The following is a 17,102-nucleotide window of genomic DNA, read 5'->3' as shown; positions in this document are numbered from 1 at the left end:
TCTCATTTTTATTGACTTCTCTGTAGTACTGTCTGTATTTTTCTTATTTCTGATGTAAGTCTTGTAACCTTTGACATTTTTACTGCCTTTCTCTATTCTTCTAATTGTCTCTTCTATCATTTTCAGCACCTCAATTTTAATAGTCTAAGTTCATTTGTATTTCTTTCTTTGTAATCAGTCCATGGAGAGGTCTTTATAATAGTTTTCACTGTATTTATATGTAAACCACTTGCTTATCTACCAAGTAGAGGATTGTTTACTAGTATTTAATCAGGTATGTGTACTTTTTGCAGTAGATGTATCCTAAAGACGTTGTGTAAATATTTATAGTTTTAAATAGCATTTAAGATTTTTTGGATTTAAAAAAATTAATGAATTCTTTGGCAATACCAATAATAATTATGAAAATCATCTTTCATGTAAATATATATTTTGAAAGTGGGACATACTCATCAGTAATATAAAATTTAATCATTAATATTAAAACGTTTTTGATTTAGTATTAATGTTAAAATTGAAGAAAAGCATATTCCAATGTGGAGGCAGAGAATTCAGCCTTGAGACCAGTTAGAGAGTATATCTGCTCTCCTACTTTGTTGTTTTACACCAGAGAATCCAAATGTCATCAAGATATGGATGGATGTTTGCTTTTTGAGGATAAGTACCTTGGTATTGCCCTCTCATATTTTTACTTCTGTTCCCCTTCCCTTTATTTCCTTCTACACATTTAGAGCATATTTATCATGTAACATTTAGTTGGTCTTTGAGAAAGTAGTGGAAAGCAGAGCAGACATTTTCCCTGAATTCTTGGAACTTCTGATCCAGTGATAACTAGAATTCTAAGGCTAGAATTATTTAACTTTCTATTTTTTTGGGGGAGGAAGGTAAGAGGTAGATAAATGTTATTAATATGACTCTACATTGTAACTATTTTGATTCGGTTTTAGGTGTGCATGTATGTAATCATGAGTATAGATAAGAATTTTGTTATTTTGTCATTGTGTAGTGCCCCTGCTGAGGCTTCACTTTTTGTAATTGTATACTTACCCAAGTCCACTGCCACTGTCCAAGTAGTAGTGGAAAATACCATAAATAATTCATAAGGTTTAAATTGTGTCCTGTTCTGAGTAGTGAGGTGAAATCTCACATAGTCTTGTCTGATTGTATATTATCCCTTAGTTTAGCATATCCACGCTATCTGTGCTGTCTCTTAGTTGTTGTCTTGGTTATCAGATTGACCGTGAGGTATCACAGTGCTTGTACTTGAGTCCTTACTTAGTAAGGCCCACCTTGGGGTCACAGTGCCTACCTCATTCGACTTGATTCATTTCATCATGTAGGCGCTACAGGGTGAGTACGGTATAATATATTTTGAAAGCGAGAGCACATTCACATTACTTTGATTATAGTATATTGTTATTATAGTATTTTATTATTATTGTTCTTACTCTTCTACTATGCCTAATTTGTGAGTTAAACTTTTTCATAGGTATGTATATACAGGAAATAACATAGAATGTGTAGGAGTTGATGCTTTTCAGTTTGAAACATCCACTGCAAGTCTTGGAACATATCCCCATAGATAAATGGGGACTACTATATATGGTACTTGCTTTTTTCCTTAAATGTATTCTCTTCCTTTTTCTCCCTTTTCTTTTCACTGCCTCTTTTGTTTTCTCTTCTCCTGACAGAGAGTATAGGCATATGCTCATACCTTGCCCACCTCTCCAGCTTTGGTTTTCTTTCCATGCGCTTTACTTTGTTTTCTTATTTTCTTTCTTCTTCACTCTATCTTCCCTACATTTTTCTACCTGATTATTTTAAGTGATACCTTAATATTGTTAATGATACTTTCAGAGCAGAGCTAGTGAAGGATCCAGAAGAATGGGGTATATTGGATCATTGGAGAATTCTAATATTACTTCCCTATATACTTTTTTTTTTTTTTTTTTAATTCCATTTGAAAGAGTTCTTCTACTGTGTGGTCCTGTTACACATGGGAATACAAGGCATTCTAGCTCCTGAATTGGGGATTACGGCTTATTACAGTGACAGTTTTACCTTATTTCTGTCCATCAGAATTATTCTTGAAGAGATGAGCAAGCAAGGAACAGCATAAACAGATCTGAACTACACTTGATTGAACCTTCTGGGGGTCATCCCTGGGGCTTACACAGGAAAGAGGAATTCCCACTCTTAATCTGTATTCAAACTTTGCTATTGGTGTTGCCAAGCACTCTGTAAACATGATTAGTTTGGTAACAATTGAGAAAGTAATTATCATTTTCCTACGGCCATAAATTACATGAATATGAATTGTAGTTTTGGAGATATGTTTCCATTAAGTATTGCTTAGAGTAGTAATCATTGAGAAAGAATTATACCATAATCCATCTTTTTAAGATTTTTAATGTGAAACACTGAAAACAGAATATTTTTCTGTATTTGGGGAGTTTAAAGAAGACAATTTAAATTGACTTTTAATGATTGAAAGATGGCATTTACAGTTCAGATTCTTGGATTGTGATCCACATTATGAAATGTATTTCACATTGTGATGCATTATACATATGGATGGACATGAATACATGAACTGAAATAATGTATATGAAACTGTACTCACTCTTACTATCTGTCATCTACTCAGATTTCTATCCTATCATCATTATTTCTTCTTCTTTTCTGTTACATGCTTTTTTTTTCCTTCTGTACTAGGGATTGAACCCATGCAGTTACACTTGCTAGGTAAGCACTGTACCACTGAGCTACATCTGCAAGTCCTTTTCTAAAAATTTTTGAGAGAGGGTCTTGCTAAGTTGCTTAGGTTGACCTTGAATTTACGATTGCCCTCCCTCCTCTTCCAAGTAGCTGGGATTATAGACGTGTGCCACCATGCTTGACTGCTTTATTCTTTCGTTTAAAAACGAATGGTACTAGGCCTGGTGATATACACCTATAATCCCAGAAACTTGGGAGGCTAAGGCAGGAGGATCACAAATTCGAGACAAGCTTCAGCAATTTAGGCCCTAAGCTGCTTATTGATACCCTGTCTTAAAATAAATGCAAAAAGGTCTGGGTGTGTGATGTAGTGGTCAAGCTCAATCCCCAGTATAAAACAAAGGATGGTACACATTTATTAAATTGATTTTATGACCAAGTAATGGTTTTTAAGTCAAATTCATAGGCAAGAATCACTGAATCAGACTTTTGAAATCTGAATTTTCCCAATGCCAGGATGCTTTTATTGTTACTACAGAGTAGTGATTTGACCTGGGTTTTGAGACTTTTGAGTCCTGAATCAGTTTTTTTATCTGTGAATTGTGTATTGGATACTCATCTGTCTACTTCACACAGTTGCTTGTGAAGATCATATAAAATACTGTATATGAGCAATAGACAAATTATTATATATTGTAGGAATACTAGGTAACATGAAGTTTATTTTCAAGTTTTATACTGAGACTATTACTAAATTGAAGTTCTTGAAGAAGATACCTATTTAACATTAACCATTGTTACTTAAGGGATTTATAGCTGTGGGAAGGAACAAGCAATTATTTATTATCATCTGACTTTGCTTTGGGGCATCCAGAAGGATGGTGGATGAACTGGAACTTTGCACAGTATATCCAAGTATTCCTTCCACATTTGAACTGCTTAGTGTCATTCTTTCGCCTGCTGGGGGAGGTTGCTGAATATGGCTACTGAGATGACTTCTGTAGATTCTACTAGAAACCATATAGAAGTAGAAAATACCAATACTTCTTACTTCCTCATTTTTACCTATATACTGTCCAGTAATGGAAACTGTGTTTCACAACAGGGGAGAATGGGCTTTATTGGGACAGTACATTCAGTCAGTGGACTTCAAGAAATTACACTTAGACATTGGTGTTTGTGCAGCTGTGCTTTTTTTTCCTGGCAAGATGTCTCATAGTTTTTATCAAATGAAAATAGTGGCTCTTTGAAACAAGGGTATCTTGACCCAAAACGGTTGACTGTCAAGGATAATAGAGGATCATTATCATATCTCAAGAGGATTTCTTGTTACAAATTTAGAATATTGTTTTGCTTACTATTTACATTGTCATAGCAGGTGACATTTCTACATTTTAATCTGGAATCATTATCTATCTATATCTATCTGTCTATCTATCTATCTATCTATCTATCTATCTATCTATCTATCTATCTATCTATCTATCTATCTATCTGTATGTATGTATTTTCCTTCCTCCCCCTTACTCCTGGAAAGGCTAGTTTTAGGTAAGTCTAGTTACTCTCAGAAGTTTTTCATGTGACTGCTTAAAAACCTCTCTGAATTCTCATATCCATCCCTTTTAGCTTTTTTCTGGTACTTTTTAACTTACTAGATATTGTCATAGTTTATTTGATACATTTGTTTTATTTTTCCTATTAGTTCTGAGTTTTAAATGCATGCATGTTTCATTTTTGTATCTAATTGAACCTAGCAGGGTGACTTATACACAAAAGTATCTGATAAATATTTTTGTTGAATGTATGCTTGATTCCCTTTTCTATCTCAAAGACACTTCTGTGGTGTTGAAGTCTGGAAAGCTCACATTATTCTTTCTTAAAATAATAAATGTTATACTTATGACTTAGAATAAGAGCCAGTGAAATAAACTAAAAAATGAAAGTAATTAAATGCTAATTAAATACAACTTGAAAGGCCTATCATCCCTTATATCTTGCCTTTCAACCTTCTACTTAGTTCAATTTATTTATTTAAAATTTAAAATTTAAATTGAGATAATTCATATTCTTTATTTTATTTTTCCGGTGCTTTAGATCATGTTTCCTTATTTTAATTTTTATTTTTTTTTTGAGGTGTTGGGGATTGAACCCAGGGTTTTGTAAATGCTAGGCAAGTACTTCACCACTGAGCTATATCCCTAGCCCTTTTAAATATATATATATATATATATATATATATGAGACAGAGTCCTGCTAAGTTTCCCAGGCTGACCTCAAACTTGTGATCCTCTTATTCTAGCCTCCCAAATAGCTGGAATTGCAGGTGTGCATCACTGTGTCTGGCCTGTTCTTTTATTGAAATCCATCAGAAAGAAGACTAGTGAGCCCCCTTAGTGTTAGCCTCCAGGCACAGTAACTTTGGTTTACTAATGGGATTTAATTGTTAGCCTTATTGAAGATTTATGTCTTAAAAACAATTGTGTAGGGTTACTATCTTGCTCATCGTAGGTGTTTTGTTTTGAATTAGTCATAGTAACTGTTCATGTTAGAGACCTAAGCTTACATTTATTTTAGAAGAAATAAATACCTAGGTGTGTGTGGGCTGGGAGGTTGGGAGGAATGCTGAGAGTAGGTGTTGACTGTAATTTCAAGTGTATAACATTTGAAAATTTATAATATTTTTGGAGTAAATTCTGTTTCTGTCAAATTCAGTTTTTGAAATTATGCCTAGATAGATACGTTTTTAAAAAATGTAGATAAGACATACTTAAGTATTCATTTTAATTAAAGTCCTGCAGAATAGAATTCTTCAACTAGCCTAGAAGACTATATTAATCAAAGATACATTATTTGATTATGTCAATGTAAATTTGTGTGTGTGTGTGTGTGTGTGTGTGTGTGTGTGAGTGACTGTGGATCAGACTTGGGGCCTAACATGCGCTAGTCATGTACTCTACTACTGAGCTACATCCCCAGCCCTAGCTTAGTTTTAAATATAACTTTTACATGAATAAAGCCATCTTCATTACATCTGGGATCATTTAAATAGCATAATTACATGAAATTTTACTGTGTAATGAAAGGTAAGGAATAAATGATCAGAGGTGACTTTGTAAGCACAGCAGTGAGTTACTTATAAATTGAAGGTCACCATTTTAATTGGAAGGCTTGTGAATCTCTTAAATTCTGTAATCGAATGATATCAAAGGAAGAATATAACAATTGTGGCTTATACTGAACATATGTTCCTGTTAATAAGTTACATTATGATCTTTAAGGACTTGTATGTAGTTAGTACATTTTGGTTCATTTGATACCCACAGTTTTTCTTAATTTTTATTAGTGAGTTGTTACAGTGGTTAACAAGAAATACACAGATTTAAGTTGCAATAGTTTTCCCAGGGTTATATGATCTAACTTCACAGGCTTCTTGAACATATGTAGATGCTTTTCTATTTTGCTTTAGTTATGACATACAATTGATATAGGCAAGCATGAAAGCTTGGGCAAATTTTCCTTGCTTTTTCTGGATCTTGCTCGGGTTCTGTGGTATTTATGTAAAGCACAATTTTGTTGCTTGGGAATGCATGTTGAAATTATCATGTGCTCTATTTTGCTGTAGGCCCATTGGCACTGCCACAAAGGTAGTACGCTGCCAGTAGGCCATTTCCTTGTCGGCTGCATTTACAATTTAATAGAAATATTACATGACTTTTTAAACAAGTGTTTTGGCAGGGAGGAAATGGCAGATTCCATACAAACAAGCATAGCTTCCTTTCCTTAACCACACTCCAGCTACTCAAGAAATTGTAGTTGGTTTCAAATTTGGGGGTTTAGGGGTAGAATGGGAAGTCAGGTTAAAACAGTAATGACATTGATGTTTACTATAAAATAGTTGTGTATTTTTAACTGCTGGATTTTATTAGTAATACAGTTCAGTGATTGACAACTGCTATATTTCTGCATTAGAGGTAAGATTATCTTTATGCCGTTCATCTATCTGGAAATACCTGTTTTTGATTGGTTGAAAAGGTCAGGACCACCTGTCCTTCCTAGGATGGTAGTATTGCTTTTCATAATTTTTTGTTTTATAGTTTTGACTTTTCTGTGTAATTGATCCTTCATGACTTTTGCCTAAGCTTTACTTTTTTTATATCAACTGTGATTGTGTCTTGAAGATTCATCAATTTGGGAGCTAGAGAATATAGAAAAGAAATTTGGTAGACTTGTTAACACTAGCATAAAGCATTAATGGAATTCCCTTCACATCTTTTGGTCAGTCTGTTTTTCTTCTTAATTATTTATTTCAAAACCTAAGAGGTCATGTTTTCAATTCTTTTGAAAGTTATTCCATCATGTTCCTCTCTTGTTTAGCTTTCTGGATCTGAAATCATTTGTAGTTTGGATAAAATTCTGCCTTTAAATTTTTTTTTTTTAAGTTGTAGATGGACACAGTACCTTTATTTTATTTATTTTTATGTGGTGCTGAGGATCGAACTCAGTGCCTCACGTGTGCTAGGTAAGTGCTCTACCACTAAGCCACAATCACAGCCCTAAACTTTCTGCCTTCTTTCATTCTAAAGTATTTTATACTTTTGGAAACTGTCTACCAGGAAAAAATAGTGCTTTATTTTTCAGTCTTTACTATGATCACATTCTACTTTTTCATATAGATCCTAACTTTTTCTTCTGTAGGGAAAGAGGACAATTTATAGTTAGTCCTTTCTGCTTTTCTTTTCTTATTGCTTCTGACTTCATAGCCAACTTACCTGACAGCTGTAGTAAGTTATGCTGCTGTGGTGTGGTAGAGATTGGCATTGGGTGTGTTCTTATAGCGATCATAGCATTGGCTTTTGTTATTTTCCATGTTTCAGTTTGTTGGTAATGGACATATGGACATCATATGTTCCACAGAGTACTGTGCAAAGCCAATTTGAACTGTTTCCATTTGCCTCAAGTCCAATCATGATATTTATTTTTCCATGGCACTTACCCAGATTATCCGTACCTCCTGCTTAGTTTATGTCACTGCCACCATGGACTGTATTTCTTCTGATTGCGTCCATTTTTTCACAGTATCTAATTGCCTTTTCCCCTTAGCTTTCTTTGCATAGCATTGATTGATGTTTATAAAAGATCCCAAGATCTTTTAGATAACAGATACTCAGGTGCATAGTAGTATGATATTCAGCTGCTATTTTGTTTATACATAAGGAAAGTTTTATATCCAGTCTCAGACTGGAATCGAATATTCTAGTGAAAAAATTAGAGTAACTATATGATTTTTAGGTAGTATTGCTTACTTTTTAGTATCAGCAATATTAGCAATCTGATACTTACTGGCTACCTACTTTGTGTTAGACATAGTTCTGTGTGCTAGGGAGGAAACAATATAAGGAAAAGATGAAGATGTCTCTTTACTGAGTTGATATGCTATTGAAGGAGAGAGACAGAATGTAGAAAAGAAATAAATTACAGCTCCTAATATGGAGGTAGTAGTATTACAAGAATGAGTCAGGAAACCTCAGGGTGGGGTGCACTGTTGAAGGATTTGCAGTGAAGTGACACTTGAATAAAAACCTTAAGGAAATGAGAATATCTAGGTTTAGTATATGTAAGGTAGAGGTAACTAACTAGTGTCCAGTGGCACTGGCACTGAAGTGGGAGTGTTTCTTGGACTTCTGGTGCAGAACATAAAGTCTAGAAGGTTACAGTCAGTTCTAAGGCTTTTATTCTAAATAAGTTGAAAAGTCATTGAGATTTCTGAGTAGAGGATTTCTGACCTGAGCATAGCCTGAAGGGTAAGGCAGGGATCATGTAGAATAGTTTGGAAAATTTTGCAAAACCTGAAAGAGATGATAGTTTCTTGGATAAGAATAGCCATGAAAACAGTGAGAAGTCATTGGATTCTGATGTATTTTGAAAGTGATTAACAAGATTTATTGATGAATCAGGCACATGAGTATACTCATAGTACAGAAGGTCACTCTGTCCTGTTTTGGTGGTCTTTCTACTTTGTCAGAATATAGGTGAAAGGCAGGTATTGAATGGAGTATTGTAGTTTACTCTCCTGGAAACCCGACTCTTAAGTGTAGTACATGTTTGTTGTAGAAAGGAAGGAAAGATGTAAAGGAAAAAAAGCAAAGTATAAGGAAGAAAATAAAATCTACTTTACTACTAAGAAATTTTCAGGTAACATTTTAATATATGGTCTTTCTTTTTGTTGAATTTACCATGTCCATCTTATTTTCTAACCAAAACTGGAATCATGAGATTATATTACTTTATAATTTTTTAATTTAACATTATCTTTTTATCACTTCCCCATATCCTTAAGTTTTTGATCCTTAAAATGTTTTAAAAATGGCTTAAATAAATTCATTTAATAAACACTGTTTATATGATCAAGCTTTAAAAGGAATAGTTTCTTTAAGGCAGAAGAGAACAACTTAGGTGAAGAAGTCATTACTAGTCATTAGTCCTAACATGTATAAAAATGTCCTGGTTTTAATGTTTCATTCTCATAAGTTTTTCATTAATTTTCATAAATATACCTTTGGAGAAGGTAAGTATTCTGGATGACATCTTTTAAATTAAGGTATAACATATCAATTTGGTATGGATTTCATTTTTCTGTTTTGCAAATATTATTTCTACATGGAATCTTAAAAAATCTTTTAGAGGGAATTATTGTTTTAACTTTAAGAAATTGATATGTACATTGCAACATATACATCCTATCTTTAACTTTGCATCAGTAAGCAGTCTTAACCAACTGAATGATTGCATCAAGCCTAAATAATTAACCATATCAGAAAACATGCAATTAATAATGAACAGATTGTTAGATACTTCCTTCTAGCGGTATAGTCATTTTACAAAGAAAACATTCTGAATGTTTTTTCATTTAAAATGTATTTCACCTGCCAGAAAACACAAATGTGGTTTTGTTGACCTTGAACACTGGTACATGTGCAGTAGGGAAGCATTCCTCTATTGTCAGCTACTTATTTACTGGAGTAGAATTATTTTCCCACTACATGACTCCTCCTGGTACCTCTCATACTGATGGTATTCTGCATTTATTTAAAAAACATATTGCAAAGTTTCAAGAAGAACTTTCTGAAAAGTTCCTAGGAGATAGGAAAGAAAGAAAGGGAAGAAGGACAATATTACATATTTGGAGATTTGAAGGAAGGAGGTAAAAGAGGTCAGGAAGAAAAGAGGAGAATCTTGTCTTAGGCAAGGGATAAAAGAATTTTAAGGGACTTGTCATGAATAACCATTGGGTTGAAGGGCAATAATAGTTTTGCTAGGCAATAATTGATTTAGAAGTGCTGACTAACTTTAGTGGTAGTGCACTTGCTTAGAAAGTATTTAGAAGTCTCTTAGCAATTATGGTTGGACCTGCTCTAAAAACATTTCAGAGTGAAACTGATTACTGAATGACTTTATCCAACTTTAAAAAATTTATTGTAAAATATACATAAAATTTGCCATCTTAACTGTTTTTAGATGGCATTGAATATATTTATATTATTCTGCAATCATCACCACTGTCCACCTGCAGAAGTTTTCATCATCCCAAACTGAAACTCTCTGCCTATTTAAACAATAATTCCCTACCACTTCTTCCCTCTAACCTCAGGTAACCACCATTCCTCTTTCTGCCTCTATAAATTTAACTTTTGTAATTATCTCATATAAGTAGAATCATATAATATTTGTCTTTTGTGTCTGAGTTCTTCACGTAGCATAGTGCCTTCTAGGTTTTTTCATGTTGTAGTATATATCAGAATTCATTCCCTTTTAAGACGGAATAAAAACCCCTTGTATACACACACACACACACACACACACACACACACACACACACACACACACACAAATACACCATGTTTTGTTTACCTGTCATCTATCTGTTGGTGGACACTTGGATTGTTTCTACTTTTTAGATATTATGAATAATGCTGCTGTGAACATGAGCGTATAAGTGTCTGTTTTAGTTTTTGCTTTTCTGTCTTCTGGGTGTATACCCAGAAATGGAATTGCTGGGTTGTATGGCAATTCTATGCTTAAGATTTTTTTCCTTCCTTCCTCCCTCCCTCCCTCCCTGCCATATTGTTTTGCATAGTCTAGTCTTCCCCCTGTTTTTGACATACAGAATGTGTAATATTTTTATCAGAAAATTTATAGAACTCATCTGGGTGTAGTGGTGCATACCTGTAATCCTAACTGTTGGGAGACTGAGGCAGGATAATTTGTGAACCCAGGAGTTTTGAGGCCACCTTGGGCAGCACAGTGAGACTGTGTTTCAAAAACAAAACAAAACAAAACAAAATTTATGGAATTCATGAGATGCAAGATAATCACATCTTGTGTGACTCAAAGATCTTCATATAAAGAGATAACTATGTATATTTTCTATAATAATCCTTAATAGTTTTACATTTTTTTCCTCATATACAGTATAAAGCTTAGTCTTGGTACCTGTGATATAAAATCTGTTGAATGTTTTATTTTTCACAAACCAGAGAGTTCACTTGAACTATTTTTATTCATAAAACACTTTATGTATATTTTTACTCATTTGTTAAACATTTGGTAGTTTTAAGAAGCTTGCCCTTGAATTCTTTTGAAAAAGTAAAGGTTGCAAGCATCATGCCCCAATTTTTTGACTGATGTCAATGTGTAGTATTTGAAAGTTTATTCAACAATTTAATTTCATATTAAAATTAATGACAGTTTTCTTTTTTGTTGTTTGTGTGTATTTGATATGGTTATTATTCCCAATAGGAACCTTTTATGACAATATAATGGAAATTTCTAAGATAAACATTAGGAATGACAGACAAAACAAAACAAAAAAACCAGCCAGAAAATATGAATTGTTCTCTGATTTTTTTAGATGTTGATGGACCTTTATTTTGTTTATTTATTTATATGTGGTGCTGAGAACAACCTAATGTCTTACACATGCTAGGCAGGTGCTCTATCACTGAGCCACAACCCCAGTGCCTGAATTGTTCTCTTGACTTAAGAATATTTCATGATTTTTTTTAAAGAGATATTAGTAGAAAATACCACAAGTTTCTTCTAGTACTTTTTTATTTGAAGTGAAGGATTTTTAGACTTGATCTCTTGGTTGCTGTAGTTTTTGGGAACTGATTGTGATCTCTTCTTGTTGACACATTCTCTGTAAACTATAGGATGCTTCAAGTTTGGTATGTGAAAATATTTTTTTTTCCTCTTACACTTTTTTTTGCTTGATAAATAAAAATGAATTTGTTGATGTCTCATAACCAGAGATTTTGCTTTATGATTTTATGTCCTTTTTAAAGTTTGCTTTCCTCACCCTGATGCAGTTCTCATTTCCCATTTTTGTGTTCTGTTATGAAGAATTTTTCTGGAATTTTGTTTCATCACAAATTGAACCTTCCATTATGTTCGTAAATATGTATGTGAGTCTTTTCATGGTATTTTACATATTACATTATTTAAACATCTTAGTATAACCATATGATGTTTACAATTTGTGGAGTTAAATTCATAAAATAGTTCTTTGTCATTTTGTGTATATTTTTTTGATGATTTAGCTCTTTTTTTCCAGATGACAGTTTAACACATAAATACTATGTCAGGAATAACATAACTTGGATAAAATACTGCAGTAAATATGCAAACTAATTAGTTGATTAATTAATTAATTTTGATGCTGGGGATTGAACCCAGAGTCTCTTGCAAGCTGGGTAAGCACTCTACCACAGAGGTATTTTCCAGCCCAAAGTAAATTTTTAATTGCCATTTTTCATATGTATTTTCTATTTTTTTGTCGAAATAAATGAGTTGCTGTTAGATGAAGAAAACAATTTCATGTTTAATTTAAAAGAAATAAATTATTAAAATGAATTCTTAAAAGTAAGCATAACCCCAACACTTCCTAAAAAGTAGGCATGAAACCCCAAACTCATGTTTATTGTTTGAATTTTTAGAATGTAACATAGGATGCTATGTATTTATCAGTTCATGTGGCATGGATAATTATTTTAGTTAAGGTTTATTAAACTCTTTCTATATCCTTACCATTGTTCTGAGTATTTTTGAAGATGTCAATAAATCATTTATTACTTTTTTAATATTAAAATTATTGAGATGAAATTCATATAACATAAACCGTTCAAAAGTAAACCATTTAGTGACATTTAATATTTTCACAGCATACTAGTTCTTGAATTTGTATCACACCCAAGCTCTTTAACCATTAAGCATTTTATAACCTTTCCCTCTCCCTTCAGGCCTTGCAACCACTCATGTGCATCTAAATGGAATCATGCAAAATGTGACCATTTGTGTATGACTTCTGTTACTTAGCATAATGTTTTTGAGCTTCATCCATGTTGCAGTAATATATATCATTATTTATTTCTTTTAATGGTTGTGTTCTTAGTATTAAGTGTTAATTTATTTGATTTTTACAACAATCCTATGATTTAGGTATTACTGCTGTTGGCTAGCTCATAGACCATAAAATTAAAGCATAGAGAGATTAAATAAATAATAATTCTAACAATAGGATTAGAATCCAGACAGTGGATTCTAGATCTTGGCCTGTTAACTTAGAAGTGAAATAGTTTTTTATTCATCCTTGTACAAAGTAGATCCTGTGTATGTCTGAACCTAATTGAAAAGAGAATTCAGTGGTATTGAGGCTACTGGAAAACTTTAGGTCATATAACTGAATGTCTGGGCTATGAGAAAGTTTAGAGGCCAAAATATGTACTACCAAACTTTGGTTATAATCATTGTATTTCTAATACTTTTGGTATTTTTGGAGCTAAGTATTATCCAAAGTCAATAATGTGCAAATTTTTTTAAAAAAAGAAACACACCAAAGTGTGGTAGCTTCTTTTTGAAACCTCTGAAACATTTTAAACTTATCTAATTTCCCTTTATGTAAAATTAATTCCTGTATAAACTGTTCTTCATGAGTACCCCTACCTCTGTCAAACAGTAATAACTGGATGATCAAAATATGCCAGAATTTGACAACTTTGCTGAATTCTGGTCATTAACCTTATTTCCATCTAACTTTCCCCTTCTTTCTTTGAGAAAAGTTTAATCAGTTTAAATAATCTTTTACTCTTAAATTATATGGTTTGGTTAATGGGAAAGCATTCTTTTGATTTACTGCAACAATCGTTTTGAAACCTTTGGGGAAATAATTAAAGGCTTCTTTTATATACCTTTTCTTATTGCTGAACGTTGAATACTACATACCCAAATTTCTTTCTTTTCTAAATCTTCTAGAGCCTGTAGAAGAGATGGCGATGTCTAAGTAATTAACTTGATGACATGTAGATGAGAAATTTTTGAGTCATAATTACAGTATGTAATAAGGTAGAAAATATATTTTGCAAACCACTAAAAAATTTACATCCAAAAATCTTAACATTTGTATCAGAAATTTATCAGTGAGTCCTTAAGCATTTTATTTTCACATAATATAAAACAATGTTTTATTTTTTGCTATCTTAGTATGTGTATAAATAACCACATTGTAATTTCTTTTTTGTATCAACTGTCCTTGAATGTATGACATTTTAATTTTTTGCAGCTATAATTTATCTTTTGCTTTCCTCCTCCTGGTGGGAAGTGAACTACCCCCCACCCCCCACAAGGTGGATTTAGACAGTAGTTCTAGGTGCTAAGTCTCCATGTAAGGAATTAACTGTTCTGTTCATACAGTCTATCTTTAATTGTAGGTAATGTTTCTGAAAGTCAGAAAGTCTGAAAGTCAGAACAATGACAGAAATGTTATGAGAAGGTTCTTAACCCTGAGAACTTTATTATACATTCTTTAGTTTCATTTTTGCTTATGAGTAGTATATATTTTAGCAATTTACTCGTGTTCTCTACTAGTATGTTTTTTCAGATTTAAAGCATTCACTCAAGTGTTCACTCACTTGAGTTTCCAAATGAACCTTAATATTTTATATTAAACCTAATGATATCTATTTGTATCTTGATTGTTGCTCTTATCATGAGTCAGGCCTTTCTTTTTTCCATTTCTATACATTTTTTATACAGTGCAGTGAATACTAATTTTCGTTATTTAAATTATTGTTTAAATAATTTTCATTATTTAAATTATTTCAAAATTTAAATTATTTGTCAACATGAGACTTATGAAAAGGTTTAAAAAGTTATTTATAAGTACATTTAACTACTAGAGATATACACAGAATAGCTTATGGTTGAAAAAGGAGCTAGAGCTATCTGTGAACATCTGTTTCATCATTGAGTTAACTCTTGCCTGTGAAAGGCTTCTTGAATCTGTCCTGCCTCTGGATGTCTTTGAGGGGCTAGGCCATAGGCAGAGCAATAGAAGAAAGGAGGTAAGTGATGTAAGGGGAGGAGCAAAATTGTTTGACGCTTGTGCTGTAGAGAATGGTCCTGTGTTAACTTCAGTTGTGTCCCACATTGCTTGGTTCTATTAAAAATTCTTTGTTCTTTTATTTCATAGTTGATTTGGGGATATTTCCTTGACTATCTGTGTGAAACACCTTAAGAGATGGTAAAAAGTGTCTTTTCTCTAAAATTTCCACTTTTTAAAGTTTTGGATGACTGCTGCTTATTGATCAAACAGATATTTTAGATGTTTCTGTTTTCCCTGCCATCTTTTTCTTTGACTATTTAGGATGTACAAAAGACAAGTCTTCCTCTATTTGGACTAACCAGATATACATCTCTGAGGGTCAGCTAGGATAGTGTATAGGCTTGTCATTATAATCATTTAGTGTGAGAGGAATCTTGCCTGGTCACAGAACTTAAGGCTTTTTTTTTGATTAGGTTCCTTTTAAAAAATCCTGGCTCCAGCAAGAAGAGTTACTTCTAACTCTGGCAGAGCAGTTCATAAATAGAAATAGATTTGTTGTGTTTTTATGAGATGGGCAGAGAATGTATGACAAAAAGAATTTAATAAAACCTCAAGATTTCTAAGATTTGAAGAATTAAATTTAGATATTTATTCTTTCCTAATGCAGTGCTGAAGAGATGTCATTAATGAGTTGATACTAATTTGTTTGTACTTAATTTGTCTGTAAACTAGCTGTTTGATTGAAAATAAGACACATTTTAAAAAAAATACTGTACACCTACTAGAAAATTAAAAAAAAACAAGTCTTTTGCTTCTGTTTACATGAATCATAAGATTAATTTGGCATGTGTAATCAAGTAGCAGAAGCAATTTGAAAGCTGGACACAATTGAAATCTAATTGGAATTAAATGGAAAACATTTATTTCATATTTCTAAATGAGGTTTTAATTAAACTAAAATTGGCTCATCTTTTTTTTTTTTTTTTTTGACGTGTTTTTGCAGAGGAAATTTGAAACACACTTCAGTTGATGGTTGGCTTTCTCTGACTTTGATTAATCACTTTCAAAGTAAGCAGTAGACCAGTACAGTAATTTGTAATTATACACGTGAGATTATTTGAAAGTTTAACTAATGTAACTGTAAAGGAAGTTTTATATTGGCCAACTTTATATAATGTGAATTTTATGATTCAAACACATCTATTCTGAAAAGATTCTGTTTCTATTATTTTTGTAAATACAATTTAATGGAGGACTTTTTAAAGTAGAAATATTAGTTTCAGTGATATTTATCTATTAATACTGAAAACTTTAAGCTTTTTTGAAAACTAACTGATGAAACCCTTATTGTGGTTAAACACTAGAAAGAAACTAACTAATGGAACTGACCATAAGTTATGCTTCCACCCTAATGAACCTCTTTGTATTTCCCTAGAGCACTGCTAAAAATAAAACTTTGACCTGTCTGAAAGATTTGAAGGAACAATGGAATTGATTATTTGTGAACAGAATTAAAAAGACTCTTTAGTGCAATATTAAAAATTACAGTTTAAAAAATTTCAAGTGTCAAAACTGATAAGAATTATTTTCTAATTCAGGTAATAATCCTGAAGAACATGTTCCTCATCTTACATATGTTTCTGGAATCCTTGCTGGAGTAAATGATTTAACCTGTTCTGAAAGATTCTTACACACATGAACATTGAACTATATGCCGTGTCACCTATTTATGAATTTCTCATATGCTCATTTCTTACATTAAAACTTTTAACAAAATAAAATATTTGTCACTGTTACTGTATTAAAGTGTCTAGGGACAGGTGTGGTGGTACATACCTGTAATTCCAGCTACCTGGGAGGCTGAGGCTGGAGGACTGCAAGTTCAAGTTCAGCTTGGGCAATTTATAAAGGCTTTGTCTCAAAATGAAAAAAAAAAATGGTTAGGGATGTGGCTCAGTGGTAGGGAAACTCTGAGTTCAATTCTCAGTAACTACCCCCCCCAAAGAAA

General features: G+C 32.5%; 1 protein-coding gene across 3 annotated transcripts in view; it reads left to right on the top strand.

The window, feature by feature from the left end:
• STK3 (serine/threonine kinase 3) overlaps window positions 1-17,102 on the top strand; it is a 302,874-nt gene that overhangs the window by 107,305 nt on the left and 178,467 nt on the right. The gene's annotated exons all lie outside the window — the stretch shown is intronic.

This window comes from Sciurus vulgaris (assembly GCF_902686455.1).
Source record: "Sciurus vulgaris genome assembly, chromosome: 1".
NCBI classification, from domain to species: domain Eukaryota; kingdom Metazoa; phylum Chordata; class Mammalia; order Rodentia; family Sciuridae; genus Sciurus; species Sciurus vulgaris.
The sequence above is the reverse complement of the archived record's forward strand: the minus strand, read 5'-3'. Positions and strand labels throughout refer to the sequence as shown.